The sequence below is a fragment of the Zootoca vivipara genome, chromosome 9 (assembly GCF_965207765.1).
Source record: "Zootoca vivipara chromosome 9, rZooViv2.hap1.1, whole genome shotgun sequence".
NCBI classification, from domain to species: Eukaryota; Metazoa; Chordata; class Lepidosauria; order Squamata; family Lacertidae; genus Zootoca; species Zootoca vivipara.
This window is the reverse complement of record NC_142592.1, coordinates 52,253,473-52,271,390: the sequence shown is the minus strand read 5'-3', so window position 1 is coordinate 52,271,390 and position 17,918 is coordinate 52,253,473.

The following is a 17,918-nucleotide window of genomic DNA, read 5'->3' as shown; positions in this document are numbered from 1 at the left end:
CCTTTCCCTTCCTCCCCCACAACAAACACTCTGTGAGGTGGGTGGGGCTGAGAGACTTCAGAGAAGTGTGACTAGCCCAAGGTCACCCAGCAGCTGCATGTGGAGGAGCAGAGACGCGAACCCGGTTCACCAGATTATGAGTCTACCACTCTTAACCACTACACCACACTGGCTACACACAAGTATGTGAACGCACCCACTGAGAAAAGGTCCAACAAGACAGAATCACAGAAGACAGAGTAAGGACTCAAGATGACCTTAACAGAATGCAGCACCGGGCCAAAATTAACAAAATGAATTTCAATAGGAACAAATGCAAAGTTCTACACATATACAGGAAGAACCAGCTGCATAAATATAAGATGGGGGCTATCTGGCTTGATAGGGGTCTCAGTAGACCACAAGCTTAACATGAGTCAATAGAATGATGAAAAAGAAAAAGAAAAAGAGGAATCACTATGCCAGGCTGCATCAACAGAAATAGTGTCCAGCAAAGACCTTGTGTGGGGCTGGACTATATTTTGAAAAAATATATATGAATGAATACCTATGCCCCACAAACAACCCAGAGATGCATTTTAAATAAAAGAACACATTCTACTTATGCAAAAAAATGCTGATTCCCAGACCATCCCCAGGCCTTAGTTTGGGTACCCTGTCCAGATCAAGGAAAGTCATAGTACCGCTCGATTCTGCCTTGGACAGACCACATCTGGAGTCCTTGTGTCCAGTTCTGGGTGCCACAATTTAAGGAGGATATCGACAAGCTGGAATGTGTGCGGAGGAGGGTGACCAAGATGATAAGGGGTCTGAAAACCAAGCTTATTAGGAGCGGTTGAAGGAGCTGGCTATATTCAGAATGGATAAGAGGAGTCTGTAGAGGAGATTGAGCTTATTCCCTGGCCTACTGCAAATTTAGTGACATTACTGTTTCTTAATTTCCCCCGGGACAGCAAAAATGACTAAAACTAGTGCTTGGTAACAGGAGACATTACAAAAATCAATTTTTAAAAATGGAATAAATAAATAGAAATAAATCGGAACCTGTGAACAGAACACCGCCTTCTTGGAGAAAGGTTAAAGAGTTTCCTGTTACTCTTTCATAGAAGCACGCCTTGCTTAATTTAGAAGTGGAGAGTTTTCTGTTTGGTTGGTATTTTTTGCATAAAGATGTTACAAAGAACAGCAGCACAAGCTCTTTCATGAACCCAGACAGTTTCCAAATCGAGATATATTCGTTTTTACGCACAGCAGGAAGCCAGCTATTTAGACCCTGCGTGAAATCATGTTTACATGCTACTGAATTAATTTCCAAGCTGTTAATGGAGCCTGACTCGCTAAATGCTAGATTCTCAGCAAACAGTGCCTTCTTAGACAACAGGCATGTTCTTACACGAGAACATGAAAACATAAGAAGAGCCTGTTGGATCAGGCCAATGGCCCATCTAGTCCACCATCCTGACCTCACAGTTGCCAACAGGGTCGTCTCGAGCAGGTCGGGCGCCCTGGCACTGAGGCGCAGAGATCACTCTGGTGCCCCCGCAGCGCGCAGCATGGCTTCCGTGCGGCTTCGCCGTGAAGCGCCCCCCCTTCCGGCCCTGCGCCCTGGCGCCCCGCGCCACCGGGACTGCACCTAGAGCTGGGCCTGGTTGCCAACCAGATGTCTGTGGAAAACCCTCAAGCAAGACCTGAGCACAAGAGCTCTCCCGCACTTGGGTGGTTTCCTTTATCTGGTATTCAGAAGCATTACTGCCTCTGATGGACTAGATCCTTACATTTTGGTGTGCTAGCACACGCCATGAAACCAGGGAGGGAAACATGTGGTCTTTCACATGTTGCTAAACTCCAGCTCCCAGCAGGCCTATGGTCCGGAATGATTGGAATTTATTTTATTTATTTAAAAGCATATATAAAGCATTTCAATATTTTCTGAATCTCTCAGGCAGTATGTAGTACAGTGGAATCTTGGTTCCCGAACTCCTCCGTTGTCGTATGTTTCGGTTCTTGAATGCCCCAAACCCTTCCTTTTTTTTGGAACATTTTTTGGAACCCGAACGTGCGGCATGGCTTCTGCTGAGTGCAAGAAGCTCTTGCAACCAATGGGATGCCGCACCTAGGTTTTTGAATGTTTCGGAAGCCAAACGAGCTTCTTGAACAGATTTCTTTCGAGAACCGAGGTACCACTGTATAAAAAAAGGAAATGAGCAATGGATTGTACCCAATGCCAGTTGTGCTCAGAGTAGACCCACTGAAATTACTGGCTGCAACTAATTTTGGGTCCATTAATTTCAGTGGGTCTGCTTTGAGTGGAAGCTGGTTGGCTATCAGATAAGACAAAAAATGGGGATGGGGAGGTTTCAAGCACACAGCAAAAAGGCTCTCTCCATTGTCATCACCCATCAAGCCTCCTTCAGAGCAGGGGTGATGGAGAAGGGCCTCAGGTGATGATGTAAAGGTTCAGGTAGGTTCATAGTGGGAGAGGCCTTCCAGAAGATATTGGGGTCCAGGCAACTGGACCAATGGGCAATCTTTGTAGTACCCTCTCCCACACATTGAAGAAATGAGGGCCTGACGTCTATAGCTGCAAAAGAGATTGACAGGTTAAGGTGACCTGGGATAGCTCCGTTGGTAGAGCATAAGACTCTTAATCTCGGGGTCATGGGTTTGAGCCCCACATTGGGCAAAAAGATTCCTGCATTGCGGGGGTTGGACGATAGATGATCCTTTGGACCCCTTCCAACTCTACAATTCTGGGATTCTGTGAAATTTAGCTACAGACAGTGCAATCCCCTGGGATACTCAGGGGTACTCAGTACCTGCACCCACGCCACAAATGTTAAAAATGTCACACTTGCTGTAGCAGCATCATGGTGAGTACTGACACTCCCCCCCCCCCCCAAAAAAACAACAACAGCAATAACAACACCACTGGCTACAGAAATATTGATGGGAAGATGGAGAGCTTGGCTTGGTCCATTTCTTAGGAAGGTATTTTAGTAACAAGAGCAATGATGACAAAGTGGGTGGGGTGATCTAGGTCTGGCTTCTCTTGCTGCTGACAATTAATGGTCTTCTGCAGCAGCGCCAAGTGATGGCGAATGGATGGATAGGTTTGGTCTTTCCCCACTGCTGTTGGTAACTAATGGCCTTTTGTCGGAATTATGGTAGCTCTGGCGATTTGCATCAAGCATAGAAAAGGCCAGGTGTCATGACCAAGCGGCCTAAAATGTCAGTTTAGGATGGCTTCACACAAAACATTCACCTTAAAACTGCCATGTTAAGTAGTCCGGCTCCACGCTTTGTTTAGGAATCTGCTTCAATTTTCTTCTGATCAGCAAATCCACTGATAACATCTTCATAAATATCCCTGCGAGACTGTGCATCTTTAGATGACAGGTAATCAAAGCTTAGTTATGCTCGGGTATTTTCTTTAAAACAGAAACAAACAAACAAACCAAAAAATCGCACAAAATAGTAAATAATTACTTTAAAGTACCCACTTGTGAGAATAACATTTCTCATCCGTCTAATTGCCAGCAGCCAGTGTCTTTCCACCACAATAACTTTACAATGATTCATTAGCTTCTATTGGGGGATGAAATGGATCGTCTTGTTAACATTGAGACTGATTTAAATGGCTGGTTTCTCTCTACACTAGAGGGTTATTTTGCACATGTCAGCTTTCCACGTACATGCTAATTCCCAAATAAGAATAAAGCACTCGGAAAGATGGCAAGGGAAAGCGTCCCATGTGGCAGAGTGAGGGCAACCACAATGGTGTACGATGGCATCATCAAGATGGAAAGGTTGCAAATTCACATTGGTGCTTATCTAAGATATTTTGATGCCACACTTCAGCCAGAAATGGCTCCCAGAGTGGCGCACAATCAATGGCACAAAAGGAAAAGGGAGTGGGAAGGATTAAAGTGCAGGAGGCCAAACTCAGGCGCAATTTCTTTGCTACAGAGTTCTTGTGATGACCAGCTGAAAGTGGAAAGAGTTCAAGGGCAGTAGACTGGATGGAAAGGGCCTGAAGTCTCTCCCCTCCTCTATAGTTTTGTGAAATAGCTACTGCAGGTGACATTCTTTCTTTCTTAAATTTCTATTCTGCTCTTTCTGCCAAATCAGCAAATCGGGGCTCAATAGAGCAATTTAGAAAACAATCAAATATCCTCTCAGTTAAAGCATTTCAAGGTTGCCAGGAACGGTATATTTCAGCCACCCAATGCCAAGGTGAAACAGAACGTTTTAAAATCCCACCTACATGTTAATAATGAGAGGCACATTGTCCATGCATGACACACTGCAGTGAGGAGACGAGGGCTACATTTGTACACAGCATTAATTTCATTACTTTAACTAATGATAGGGTTAGCGCTATCCAGGAATATGGAATGAACTACAGTGCGGATGCAACGAAGGGAACAGAAGATGAATTGTAAATCCACTCTGCTCTCATTTTGTGGCCCCCTGGAATTACCTTCCAAATACATCTTATGTAATGTATGGTCCCTCTGTTCTCACACAGCCACCCACTGTGGTGTAGAAATTGCATTATGGAAACACATAGTCTCCAGCTGCCCTAAAAATGCTAGAGTTGTCACGAATATCCCTAAGCCATCATGGCTTCTCACTTTGTCACGCAGAGTCCCGAATTCTCATCTTTGTTGAGGCACGCTAACTGGAAATGGCTTCATGTTGGGGGAAGCGGAGAGAAAAGTGGTTGGGGAAACCAAGTCTGATGGGTGGCATATGAATAATAAAATTATTTTTATTATTATATGAGAGAGGTGCTCTGTGACTGCCTCCTCCTCCTCCTTTGCCGCTGCTCCTGGGAAGTACAAGAAGGCGGGGAGGGGGAAGGTCCAAGGGAAGGAGCCAGGCTGGCTGGCCAACTGACTAACTGGTAGAGTAGCTAAGTCAGGGGTCCCCAAACTTACCCGGCTTCAGGCTGATTCCTCCGGCGCCGATCACACGGTGGGCCGGAGGGTGGGGGAATGCGCTCCCATACACGCACACACTCGCTTTTTCTGGCGCGGCACCGGAAATGGCTTCTGTGTATGTGCAGATGTCATTTCTGGTGCACTTCCGGGTTGGCGCAGCACCAGAAATAGCTATTTCCGGCACCGTGGTGACCCGAAGATGAGCAACCGCACCACGGTGCGCCAGTAAGAGCGGGTGGCGGGGGTTGTTGGGGGCCGCACAATTGGCTCACTCGGGCTGTATCTGGCCCCTGGGCTGTAGTTTGGGGACCCCTGAGCTAAGTGGTCACTGTAACTATATATAATAATATATATTCTGTCATTGTCAACTTCAGTGATTGGACCTAAGGATCTCTGAAATAAGCAAAGTCAGAATTTTGTCTTCATAGTTCTCCCCTCCCACACACTTCTCAGGAAATATAGCACAACCTACTTTCAGTTCTGATTAAGGGGAATAAAGTGACTATTTTTCAAAGCGGTATAATTTATTTTTCTTTTCTTTCTTTCTTTCAAAAAAATCTTTAGACATTGCACACGGTGAGTTAAAGAAGTTGTGACGAATAGCCTTATCAGCAATTAACTTAAGCCGTGCAAATCCTTTTGCTAAAAGACTGAAATGAATGGTGATGCTGAGTTAATTGGGAAAGTCCACGAACAGAACTTTCAAGCTTTTTTGGAAAGCTGATGTGGGTTTTTTTGTTACAGATGTGTCAGCACGAGCATTACATAGATGCACCAATCATCTCATAATAACCAGCTGCCTGGTGGAAATGTCTCATTAGCATGGGTTGTTACTGATGTAACAATTCGTCGTAGCCCAATTATACTTATCCCTCACCCTTTTAAGATGTGCATTTTGGAAGATAGATTTGCCGACGCCATGCCAGTTATCCCATCATTTGCCACCATAAAAAGAGTCATCAAAGCAGATTATGCTGAATGTTACTATAAATTGTAGCACTATTTGATTAAGTCTGCAATCCTAACTTCACATACCCACTGAATTCAATAGGATTTACTTCTGGATAGACATGAATAGGATTGTGCGGTAACCCTAAAAATGAATGCCTGAATGGGAACTGGACATTTTTTGCACCCTGAATCTACTAAGTTTCAATATAGCTCTTATTTACTGTATGTATCAACACATACCTACCTACAGTCGTACCTTGGTTCTTGAATTTAATCCATTGCGGGAGTCCGTTCGACTCCAGAAATGGTTCAAAAACCAAGGTGCAGCTTCCAATCGGAATCTGCAGAAGCTTCCTGCAGCCAATCGGAATCTGCAGAAGCCACGTTGGATGTTTGACTTCCAAAAAACGTTTGCAAACCAGAACACTCACTTCTGGGTTTGCGATGTTCAGGAGCCGATTTTTTTTTGACAACTAAGGGATTCGGCTACCAAGGTACAACTGTACTTACCTGTCTATATAGTAACATTAGAGGAGCCCTGCAGGATCAAACCAAAGGCTCAGTATTTAAGCCTAGCATCCTGAAACCTACAGTAGCTAACTGGATGCCTCTGGGAAGCCTACAAGCAAAAGTGTTCTCCCACTCAGATTCCCCAACAACCGATATCCAGAGACCTACCACACATAGCTTCACAGTGGCTATGGATCTATCACCTTATCCATGGTGATTTTTTTCTAATCCATTTTTAAAGCCTTTTAACTTTGTGGCCGTCACCGCATCTTTCCTCAGTGAATTTCAGGAGGTAACTATGCACTGCATAAAGACATACTTCCTCTTGTTTGTCCTAAATTCCCCCAACTTCCTTCTTTGGCCACATCCACACCATATATTTTAAGCCATTCAACAGCCATAACTTCGCCCAAAGAATTCCGGGAATTCTAGAGCCATCTATTTAAAGCACTGTGACACAGTTTTAAACAGTAGTGGCTTCCCCGCAAGGAATCCTGAGAACTGTAGTTTGTTAAGGGTGCTGAGAGTTATTAGGAGAACTTTACTCCCCTCCAAAGCTACAGTTTACAGAAGGGTTTAACAACCTATCCCCATAGCTGCCAAGTTATCCCTTTTTTTAAGGGATTTTCCCTTATGCTGAATAGGCTTCCTTGCCAGAAAAGGGAAAACTTGGCAGCTATGCCTATCCCTCTTCACAGGGAACTCTGGCAATTAAGGAACTCCTAAGAACTCTCAACCTCCTTAACAAACCACACTTCCCAGAATTCTTTGGGGAGGAACATGGATGTTTAAAGTGGTATCATAGTGCTTTAAATATATGGTGTGGATGTAGCCTTTACAGAACTACCATTTTTCCAGTGTGACAAATGACAGTTCCTGGTATTTTGGGGGGATGCAATGACTGTTGAAATGAGGTAAGAGTGCTTTAAATGTATGGTGTAGATGTGACTGAAAGGACCCCAGGTTCTCGTATTATGAGAGAGGTAGGAAAATGAGCTAACTATAATAAAGCTGTTGCCCTTTTACACCATTACTGTCTTGTGTCTTCATTCAGGCGGTGGTGGAGTCAAAGGTGATAGAAAAGCAATCTAGATCTTACTTTTCCTGTTTCTGTGTTGTGACAAAGACACATAATCTCTCATCTTTAAGACGTTTATGAATGATGAGCTCGGGCTGCTGTTCTGCCACTGAGCAGGTGTCATCTCCTCCCAAACCCAAAGTTCTTCATCATATCAGGTAAGTCTGAAGTTTCCTGCCAAAGAAGGTGCTAAAGGGATTCTATTTCTGAAGGCTGGTTGACTGACACCAGAGTTGGAGCGTTGTCCTCAGAGTGCTTTTGGCATTATCCATAGGTTTCCATTTGTATTCTGTCGCTGGCTGAGAGCTCCATAAGAAATAATAATTGACATCAAAACCGTGAAGCGGACGCTGTCTTGCCTGAGTTCTGCCAGTCTCAATACTTCCCAACCACTTATCACCAGCTCTTGCTTCCAGGGTCTTAAGCGGTTTTCAATACCAACCACTTTCTCCCAATCAATCTGCAAAGGCAATGAAGGCAAACTGAGTAGAACTAAGGAAGAGCTACATGACAATCCGATGCACTGGGGTGTCATTGGGGCAAATGCCTGGCAGCGTGGGAGCCATTCTGCATGGGGTGATCCCACCCTAAGGGGTCAACCATGTGTGAATCAAATGGCCACTTGAGCAGGGCTGATCCTGTGGCCACCCCAATCATAGACATGATAAGAAGAAGAGAAGAAGAGTTTGGATTTGATATCCCGCTTTATCACAACCCGAAGCAGTCTCAAAGCGGCTAACATTCTCCTTTCCCTTCCTCCTCCACATCAAACACTCTGTGAGGTGGGTGGGGCTGAGAGACTTCATAGAAGTGTGACTAGCCCATGGTCACCCAGCAGCTGCGTGTGGAGGAGCGAAGACGCGAACCCGGTTCACCAGATTACGAGTCTACCACTCTTAACCACTACACCACACTGGGTGGAAGTGGCTTTTGTAGGTCCCCCTAGCTTTGAGATGGGACACAGTGGGACATCACACGTACACGCACTGATGTGGCTTATGGGGCTATTTAAATTCCCAAAGCCCCTGCCATTTTGCAGTGCACACCATCCCTTCTGGAGTATAGAGTAAGGAAGAACCTTCCAAGGGCCACATGGCAATGGTGGGTGGGGCCAAAGTGGGCAGAGCATCTAATGCAAATTTTACTTTTGTACAGTAGCGTAGTTTCTACACACAGAGATGTCTCTATCTTCCTCCCTGGCAAGCAAGATGCTAATCAGAGTTCAAGGTTCCAGAGTTCCAGCCAGACAAAAATGTTTGGACTGCAAAGCAGGAACGGGCAAAGGTGTGGTCTGAGGAGAGGGGTGTGGCCTGGGAATAATTCTGGGGCTCAGATAGAGTGGTTCAGAGGGCCACAGATGCCTCTGGGTCTGATGTTTCTCTGCCCTGGGGTAAAGTTAGTCGGCCACTTCTGGGCTTCTCCTCAGGATCAAGTATTTAGAGATGGCAACAATAGTTGGCACTTTTGACATCAAGAAACTCCCTCCCACCATTTTAAAGTTAAAAACAAATTATTCCATTTTTTAAAAGAACCAAACAGGTATTTAATTCCATAAAGTTTTAAGGTGCTTGAAAGGTGTGCTTTGGTTTTTTAAAAAATGGGTACTGATTTGTACTGGGGAAATAAACATTTTGATGGTGAGAAGGGCTAAGAAGAAATCAGCACTGGATTCTCAGACAAATGTGTGCACTCTGGCAGTGGTGGTGGGGCAGTTCCTTCTCAGGGAAGTCTGGTGCCTACGTTCTTGTATTTTAGACCTCCATCTTCACTGGTGGAGCAATACATGCTAAAGCCTCTTCAGCCAGCAAAGGTAGGATTGCTCCCTGGTTCATATAATTGCTTTTCATTGTACTCCCTTTCAACACTCTGGGATACATTTGCATGAAGAGTGGTCCACAAATACAGCACAATCAATCAATCAATTGCTTAACTGTGGCTGGGTTCTGCCCATAGATTTCACAGTCATTTCTGGAATCACCACTCCTTTCGATTCATGCACCCTTCCTAGAATTGCCTTTACACTTGAGGCGAGTGGAAATGTTGTCATCATTTAAGATAGTGAAATATACTCGGAGTCCTGTAGTGACTTCATGCTCTTTATTGCAGCTTGTAAAACAGTGAATGAAATGCCCCCCCCAAAAAAAACCCTCAGGCTTTTATATACAGTGGTACCTCTACTTACGAATAACTCTACTTACGAATGTTTCTACTTATGAATGGAGCTCTGTCCGCCATCTTGGATGCGGTTTAGATAGGATTTTTCTACTTACGGATTTTTTCTCCCAATGCATTCCTATGGGATTCGACTTACAAAGTTTTTCTACTTACAAATGTGCGTTTGGAACACATTAAATTCGTAAGTAGAGGTACCACTGTACATTATTTATACAATGAGTCCCGTCTGATTGGCTGGTTCTGCTTCCCTCCTGGAGCCTGATTGGTCTTTTCCTGCAGGCCAATCAGTTGTTGCATTCTATGATCTTACCAGCCTAATAGGCTGATTAACTTCTTCCTGGATCCTGATTGGTCTTCTCCTGCAAGCCAGTCAGTTGCATTCTAAGATCCTACTTGCCTATTGTTCTAGGATCCAAGCTTAGTACATAACACCGATAGTTTGTTTACTGTAGATGTTATATAGCCTAAAGCAAGCTGTCATGCATTAATTTATGGTTTGCACATGAAAGTGTCTCCTCAGGTAATGGAATAACCTTTCGTAGCATAATAGCACCGAAGTCAGCACAAGAGAAGTGTGTTATTTTTAAGCTTTAGAGGTACTTTTGAGTTCTATCTTGCAATTGGGTATGTGACTGCACACAAGGGATTTAATTTAATATCCATCACCCTTTTGTGTTTTGTGTTTTGTGCCACTCCTCTGTATGGAAGAGGAGGGAGGGCAAAATGTTTGGAGTCATTCAGCAGTTGCAAGAGGAAACCCCCTTTAAGCAAACATTCCATTTAGAAACAATCTGGGGTCTCTGGTTTACATTTCTAATTGCTCATTCTCCAGCTGGTTGCTGGGGAAACAGATGTTCAGATTTCTCTAACTGTAAAACAAAGGCAGAGGGGGGAAATAGGCGAAGTGGGGTGCAGTGACGCAGTGGTCCTGCCACACAGTTTCTGACCACACGGACTCCCCAGTGCAATAATATATTCTTGGCCTTCATTCCATTCACAGAGAGGGAAATAATTCAAATCTGGCTTTGAGCACAACCACATTCTGGCCGTTGCTATTTTCAGAAACCGCAGAACTGCAGATACTTGAGGATTTCATTTGGTCCATTTTTTAAGTGACAAGACCGGGTTCAAGCTCAGGTTAAAATGCTGATCCTTTGGTTTCTGCACACCTTTGAATTTTGTGTTACAGTTCTCAAATTTTGTAAATGTACCATTACCTATATGAGGATGTGTGTCTTACATACAATGCACTGAAAACAAAAAAAAAATGTGTATTTCAGGATAGAATACTAGGTCTGTGCATCAAATATGGCTGAACCCTAAAACAAACCAGCCCAAACTAGGCCAATCCTGATGTTGGCTGGGTTGAGTAGAGACATCCCTGAATCTGCCCAGGTCAGCCCACCTGGAGCTGTCAAAAGGCAGGGAAGTCAGGCAACGGGGTGGAGTGAGACTAAAAGCCAGCATGTTTCCTGTAGAGAATGCACTGGTGAAACAGCACCCAGCATGACTGAACTCTCCAGCCCTCCTCTCCGCAACAGTTTAGGATCAGGGAGCACCCTGTTCTCACTGGCAGAGGAAGAGGAGTGCAGGGGGAGCGCACCGTCCCCGGCAGCACGATCCCAGTGGGGTGCATCACGCCCCCAGGACACATGCCACATGTGCCATGCCCCAGGACTTGTGCCAGCCCCGCCCCCGCCCCGCCTGCTCTCTGCCCCCCGGGGCTGGAGCATGAAGCTCCGCCACTGCCTGTTCTCTGACCCTATATTGGCCCCTGTTAGCATCCAAGATGCATATGGAAAGGGTTAATGCCTGAAAGAGCTGTAGAACCCTGTTATTAACAGTCTTGTGAGTCTTAACAGTCGGAGCAGCAGGTATGTTGCATTGTGATCTGCTGTCTGCCTCCGAGTCAGAGCATCGGTCTGTCTGTAGTTGATGGTTAGTCCGGAACAGTTTAATCTCTATAAGATGTTTTAGCAACTGAAAGAAACATCCACCTGCATCGTATACATATTTGATCTGCAACTGCAAGTGCACTAAGTAAACTAAGTTCTTTGTTCTTTAAACTATAAACGAGAGTGTCTTGTGTAGTTTTTATGGGTGGGAAAAGTGAACTAAGGGGTCAGAAGACCCAAGGCTGTCTTCCACGCACTCTGTAAATGGAAACTACGTTTCACACGGTACATACTCTATATGGCAGAGGTGAGGAATGAATCTCAAACATCTTAAGGGATGAACCACCTATTGCTTTCAAGCTGTAAATGGTGCACTCAAAACTGGCATTGAGTTAACCCTTTAAGAACAAATGATGGCAATCCAATGGTGTGTGTGTGTGTGTGTGTGTGTGTGTGTGTGTTCTTTCTTCAGGTAACAAATCACTGCTAAGTTGCTCTGTTTCAATACCACTTCCAGGGGGCTGTGTTAAAAATTGCTCACCTTCTTCAGCTTTCATTTTTAATGATCAATTGTAGAAATAAATGATATACCTTTTGCATATATGCCTAAAGGTGACACAGTGTGATTCATGACATGCCAGCGCTGCCGAGAAACCCGATACGCTGCAGAATAGGTTGTCAATTTCTATGTAATTACTCCAGAGCTGTCATTCTGAGTGTGGGCCACAGTACGGTGTCTGTAGTCAGTGCATTATTAGTGCCTAAGAAATGCAAAACCCACCCAGGCAATTAATATTCCTCGCCCAGCCGTTGTTTATTACTATGGAGTTATTACCATGTTATTCTTTCCCGATCCTATCTTTTTGGGTTTGTTTAATTAATCAAGCCGGCGTTCCATTGCCATTCCGAACATAAAACACTGCGGCACAGATTGGGTCGTTAGCAGGCCGTGTGCTCAGCAACGCACCCAGCTTGCTGCGGCCCTGATTATTATTTTTTTGGCGGAAAGTTCTGAAGCAAATGCTTTAGCAAACGGAACCATTTCCCTCCCGGTTCCAGAAATAGGTTGCCAGATGAAATGCTGTCGTCTTGTTGTTGTTTATGCAGGTGCTTCTGCTTTGCTTGAGTAATTTCTCTCCCTCCCCCCTTTTACCTGAAGAATAGGTGTGATTAATGGGTACAAACAGAGCATGGCAAAAGAATGCTTTTCACCTGAGAGGCGTAGAAGATGAAACGGAAGCCCAATTCCTCAGCGCTCGCTTTAGCAAAAGGATAAAAATGTATTCCCCTTCAAGTAATTCCCACAATTTCATCTTCAGGGGTTGCATTTGTTTCTATTTAGATGCAGGGTTGCTTCCCCAACCTCCCCCCTCCCACAAATTAATGTGACTTCCCTTTGCAAAGCTGAGATTCTAAAAACAGGTTGCATCTGGTTCATTCCTATTTCTCAGGGCCAACCCATATTTGCTTTTGGGGAGAGGCTGCTGGGACCATCAAGGCCAAGCCTTGCCCCTGCACCCACCATGCAAGGTATAGGACAAGGTGATACATTCACTTTTTTTAAGTTCTCCCTCCTCCTATTTTGGTTTGCTCTGTTAAGGTTGGTTCACATGTTACACTGAACACACCTATGAACTGTCTCTGCTACGAAGGGAGAAGCTTTTGTGTGAAGGAGTTGATTTGTACAAGTCAACTGTTGATTTGTACAACTCAACTTTTAGGAACACAAGTACACAAACTGTACGCTCAATGAATGCTGCATGTGAATAATTGCATGAGTGTACTCTTTGTGCACACAGCTACACAGAATGTGTACTCACTGACTGCAATGAGTGCACACCTCTTTAGTTTACGTAAAGTAGCTAATATACTTGATTATCTACCCATGACTATGTGGAAAATTTAGCATTACGTGAACAACTTGTGCTTAAATATTTCAGCCTATATTTTGTGCTTCACAAAGTGGGAATGTTATGCTACGGTTCCAACCTCGTACAAGAACACAGGCATTTGGTGACAGACAAACCCAGCCTTCTACACCAGTGTTTCCCAACCAGTGTGCCTCCAGATGTTTTGGGACTACAACTCCCATCATTCCTGACCACTGGTCTTGCTAGCTAGGGATGATGGGAGTTGTAGTCCCAAAACATCTGGAGGCACACTGGTTGGGAAACACTGTTCTACACTACCAGATCCCATGTGGTGTGAAAAAATTACTTAGCACACTGCTGTACATCTAAAACCAACAGAAGTAAAAGTTCTCTGCATTTTCAAAAGCTCATTCAGAGAATGCGAGATGAAAAATGCACTCCATGAGGGTTTCAGTCAGACTGTAGACTAGCTGAGAGGCACCAACCGCTTCAGCAAGCAAAACTTGTCAGGAGGGGTCAGTATATCTACCTCTCTGTGTCTACACTGCAAGCTTACATTTGTTTCATTATACTAGTTTATTTCATTCGTCATTTATTTCACAGGTCTATAAACCGCCTCACAGCCAAAGCTATCAGAGTGGTGAACAGTAAGATGAAATGAGACAAAAAGCAAAAGATACAGATTCTCTCAGGGTTGGAGTCCGGCATAGGTCACCAACAAAGCAACAACTCACCCAAGGCCAGTGAAGTTAACTCTTTATTCAAGAAAACACTCGCAGCTCAGGCCCAGTAGTCTTATCAACTCTTTCTAGGAGGTCTTGCCTTAATGAAGCAGTTGCGAGGACTGATGTTCTTCCCAGTGCTCACTAGGACTCCTTCTCTCCAGGATCTTCCCCACACAATCTCAGGCTGCACCCAACCACCCTCTGCTATGCCCATTTTATTTCTCTGCGAGTTCTAGGAGACCAGGGGTGTGAGGGGAGCTGGTCGCAGCAGGAGGGGAGACTCATTGGATTCTTCACCAGCCTGTCTCCACTCTGCCTCTTGGCCATCCTCCCCTCCAGCTTCTACTTCAGCCTCAGAGTCTGAACTGCTCTCTGCCATAGTTTCTTCCTGTTCACTAAACCCTGTCCCCTTTTCTGCAGCTGACACCTCCTCCTCCTCCTGGTCTGCTCTCTCTTCTCCCTCTAGCCACTCCTTGTCATCCCACCACCAATCCCCCGGCTCTGAGCCTTCTTCCCCTGGGTTTCCCTAAGGGGTTCCCCAGCTGGTGTCTCCCCCCCACTCCTCTGTATCCAGCTAGTCCATGACAGATTTCAAGCACAAGAAAATCATTACTACAGATGTACAATTAATATTCCATAATATGATTGGGTTACACTTCAGGGAAAGTCTTCTTAAAGAAAACAAAAAAGGTCTTCCATAGTAGCCTAAATATCAAGAAGTGAGAAACTCGTTTCATTTCATTTGGGAACCAATTCCAGAGGGCTGGAGCAGTCACATTAAAAACCCACTTTCTAGTAGAAACTAAACACAGCTCTGGAGCTTGCAGTGCTCTCAGCAATGTCCAACTGGAGGTGCACTGTTGCTGCAGAGGAAAATACGAAATAAGCAGTCCCTTAGGAAACTCTCAGTTCAAGTCTTCTTACTTTCCCCAAGGAATCCTGGGATAGGAAGTGTAGATTAAGAAAGAGATGGAGTTTTGGGGGAGAATGGAGCTCTTCCTACTTGGCGGAATCTTAGCTATCAAAATGAACTTAATTCTCAGGATGCTGTTTTTATTTCAATCAATAGCAATTGTTAATAGCTCAGGCTGCTTCAAAGAAGGGAACAAGGACATTTCTAAATTTATCTGGCGGGGGGGGGAATTAAACATAAAATTATCCTATATAATAATGTCCATGTTGTCCCTGCGTCCAGATGTCCCGTGTGTCCCTGGGTCACTGCGCATGTGCCCCAGGGATACAGGGATTGGACAGCAGAGACTGCGCGCGCGCACTCTCCCCCCACTCTGCCTCCTCCAACCGCCGCTCCCGCCGGGGTGGAGGCCGGCGAAGGCCTCCTCACAACCCTCCCTGGCCGTGAGGAGCGGCGGTTGGAGGAGGCGGGGGGGGGGAGAGTGCGCGCGTCCTTCCTGTCGGCGGCTGGGGGAGAGGAAGGAAGGAGGAGAAAGCGCCGCTTTCTCCTCCTCCGTTCCTGTCCCCCTGCCGACGACAGCAAGGACGGGTCCCAGGGTTCGGAGAAGCGCTGCGCAAGCGCTTCTCCGAACCCTGGGATGTCTGCTTCCTGTCGGCGGCTGCGGGAGAGGAACGGAGAAGGAGAAAGCAGCGCTTTCTCCTCCTCCGTTCCTGTCCCCCTGCCGCCGACAGCAAGGACGGGTCCCAGGGTTCGGAGAAGCGCTGCGCAAGCGCTTCTCCGAACCCTGGGATGTCTGCTTCCTGTCGGCGGCTGCGGGAGAGGAACGGAGAAGGAGAAAGCAGCGCTTTCTCCTCCTCCGTTCCTGTCCCCCTGCCGCCGACAGCAAGGACGGGTCCCAGGGTTCGGAGAAGCGCTGCGCAAGCGCTTCTCCGAACCCTGGGATGTCTGCTTCCTGTCGGCGGCTGCGGGAGAGGAACGGAGAAGGAGAAAGCAGCGCTTTCTCCTCCTCCGTTCCTGTCCCCCTGCCGCCGACAGCAAGGACGGGTCCCAGGGTTCGGAGAAGCGCTGCGCAAGCGCTTCTCCGAACCCTGGGATGTCTGCTTCCTGTCGGCGGCTGCGGGAGAGGAACGGAGAAGGAGAAAGCAGCGCTTTCTCCTCCTCCGTTCCTGTCCCCCTGCCGCCGACAGCAAGGACGGGTCCCAGGGTTCGGAGAAGCGCTGCGCAAGCGCTTCTCTGAACCCTGGGATGTCTGCTTCCTGTCGGCGGCTGCGGGAGAGGAACGGAGAAGGAGAAAGCAGCGCTTTCTCCTCCTCCGTTCCTGTCCCCCTGCCGCCGACAGCAAGGACGGGTCCCAGGGTTCGGAGAAGCGCTGCGCAAGCGCTTCTCCGAACCCTGGGATGTCTGCTTCCTGTCGGCGGCTGCGGGAGAGGAACGGAGAAGGAGAAAGCAGCGCTTTCTCCTCCTCCGTTCCTGTCCCCCTGCCGCCGACAGCAAGGACGGGTCCCAGGGTTCGGAGAAGTGCTGCGCAAGCGCTTCTCCGAACCCTGGGATGTCTGCTTCCTGTCGGCGGCTGCGGGAGAGGAACGGAGAAGGAGAAAGCAGCGCTTTCTCCTCCTCCGTTCCTGTCCCCCTGCCGCCGACAGCAAGGACGGGTCCCAGGGTTCGGAGAAGCGCTGCGCAAGCGCTTCTCCGAACCCTGGGATGTCTGCTTCCTGTCGGCGGCTGCGGGAGAGGAACGGAGAAGGAGAAAGCAGCGCTTTCTCCTCCTCCGTTCCTGTCCCCCTGCCGCCGACAGCAAGGACGGGTCCCAGGGTTCGGAGAAGCGCTGCGCAAGCGCTTCTCCGAACCCTGGGATATCTGCTTCCTGTCGGCGGCTGCGGGAGAGGAACGGAGAAGGAGAAAGCAGCGCTTTCTCCTCCTCCGTTCCTGTCCCCCTGCCGCCGACAGCAAGGACAGGTCCCAGGGTTCGGAGAAGCGCTGCGCAAGCGCTTCTCCGAACCCCAGGATTCTAGCGCCCGTTATTGAACGGGCTGAAAACCACTAGTTGTAGATATAAAAGGACAGAGATATTCTTATGTTGTAATTAGCTCTGTTTCCCCAAACCTGTTTGAAGAATTCCCAGGAAAAAACGCTCCATTTTTTTTCTGAGGGATCTCGGAGAGTTTATATAATATTGTGATCAGTAGAGAAGCTGCTCATCAGTAATGCTCACTGGTCCCCCTTTTTCCTTGCAAAGGATGGGACTGGCACCAAAGAGGCTGAGGAGGGCAGCTTTCAACAGCAGCATTGACCCCGTGACTGCAGAATAACATGTAATGATGGTTTATTCTAGAGAGATAAATGATCATGCAAACTATGGAACTTGTTGCCACAGGAGACAGTGATGGCTACCAACTTGGATGGATTAGACAATGAGTCCTACTAGCCATGATGGCTATGATCATGGGTGTAGACAGGGGGGGGCAGGAGGGGGCAGCTGCCCCCCCCCTAGAAGCAAAAAAATATTGTATTTTACAGACCATAACCAATACTTTGCCCCTCCAAAAACTGAAGTGGAAAGGGCTTTGCTTTAGCAAGAGCAGCTCTCCACTTGCTGGGGGCGGGAACACAGCTGTAACAAAAACACATCAAATAAATAAAGCAAAGTGGCTACCAGTACTTAAGCAGTTAAGACAATGGAGCAGAATATCCCTTCAGGCAAGGTCCACCCTATTCACCCTATTGTTATTCAGTGGGAGTTGTTAATGGGCATTCAGGGATCGCATTAACAGTTCTATTGGCGATTTAATGAGGGTGCAGAGGATTCAATTTGACTAAGGTGGCCCTGCAAGGCTAAAAGGAAGTGAATAAGAAGGGG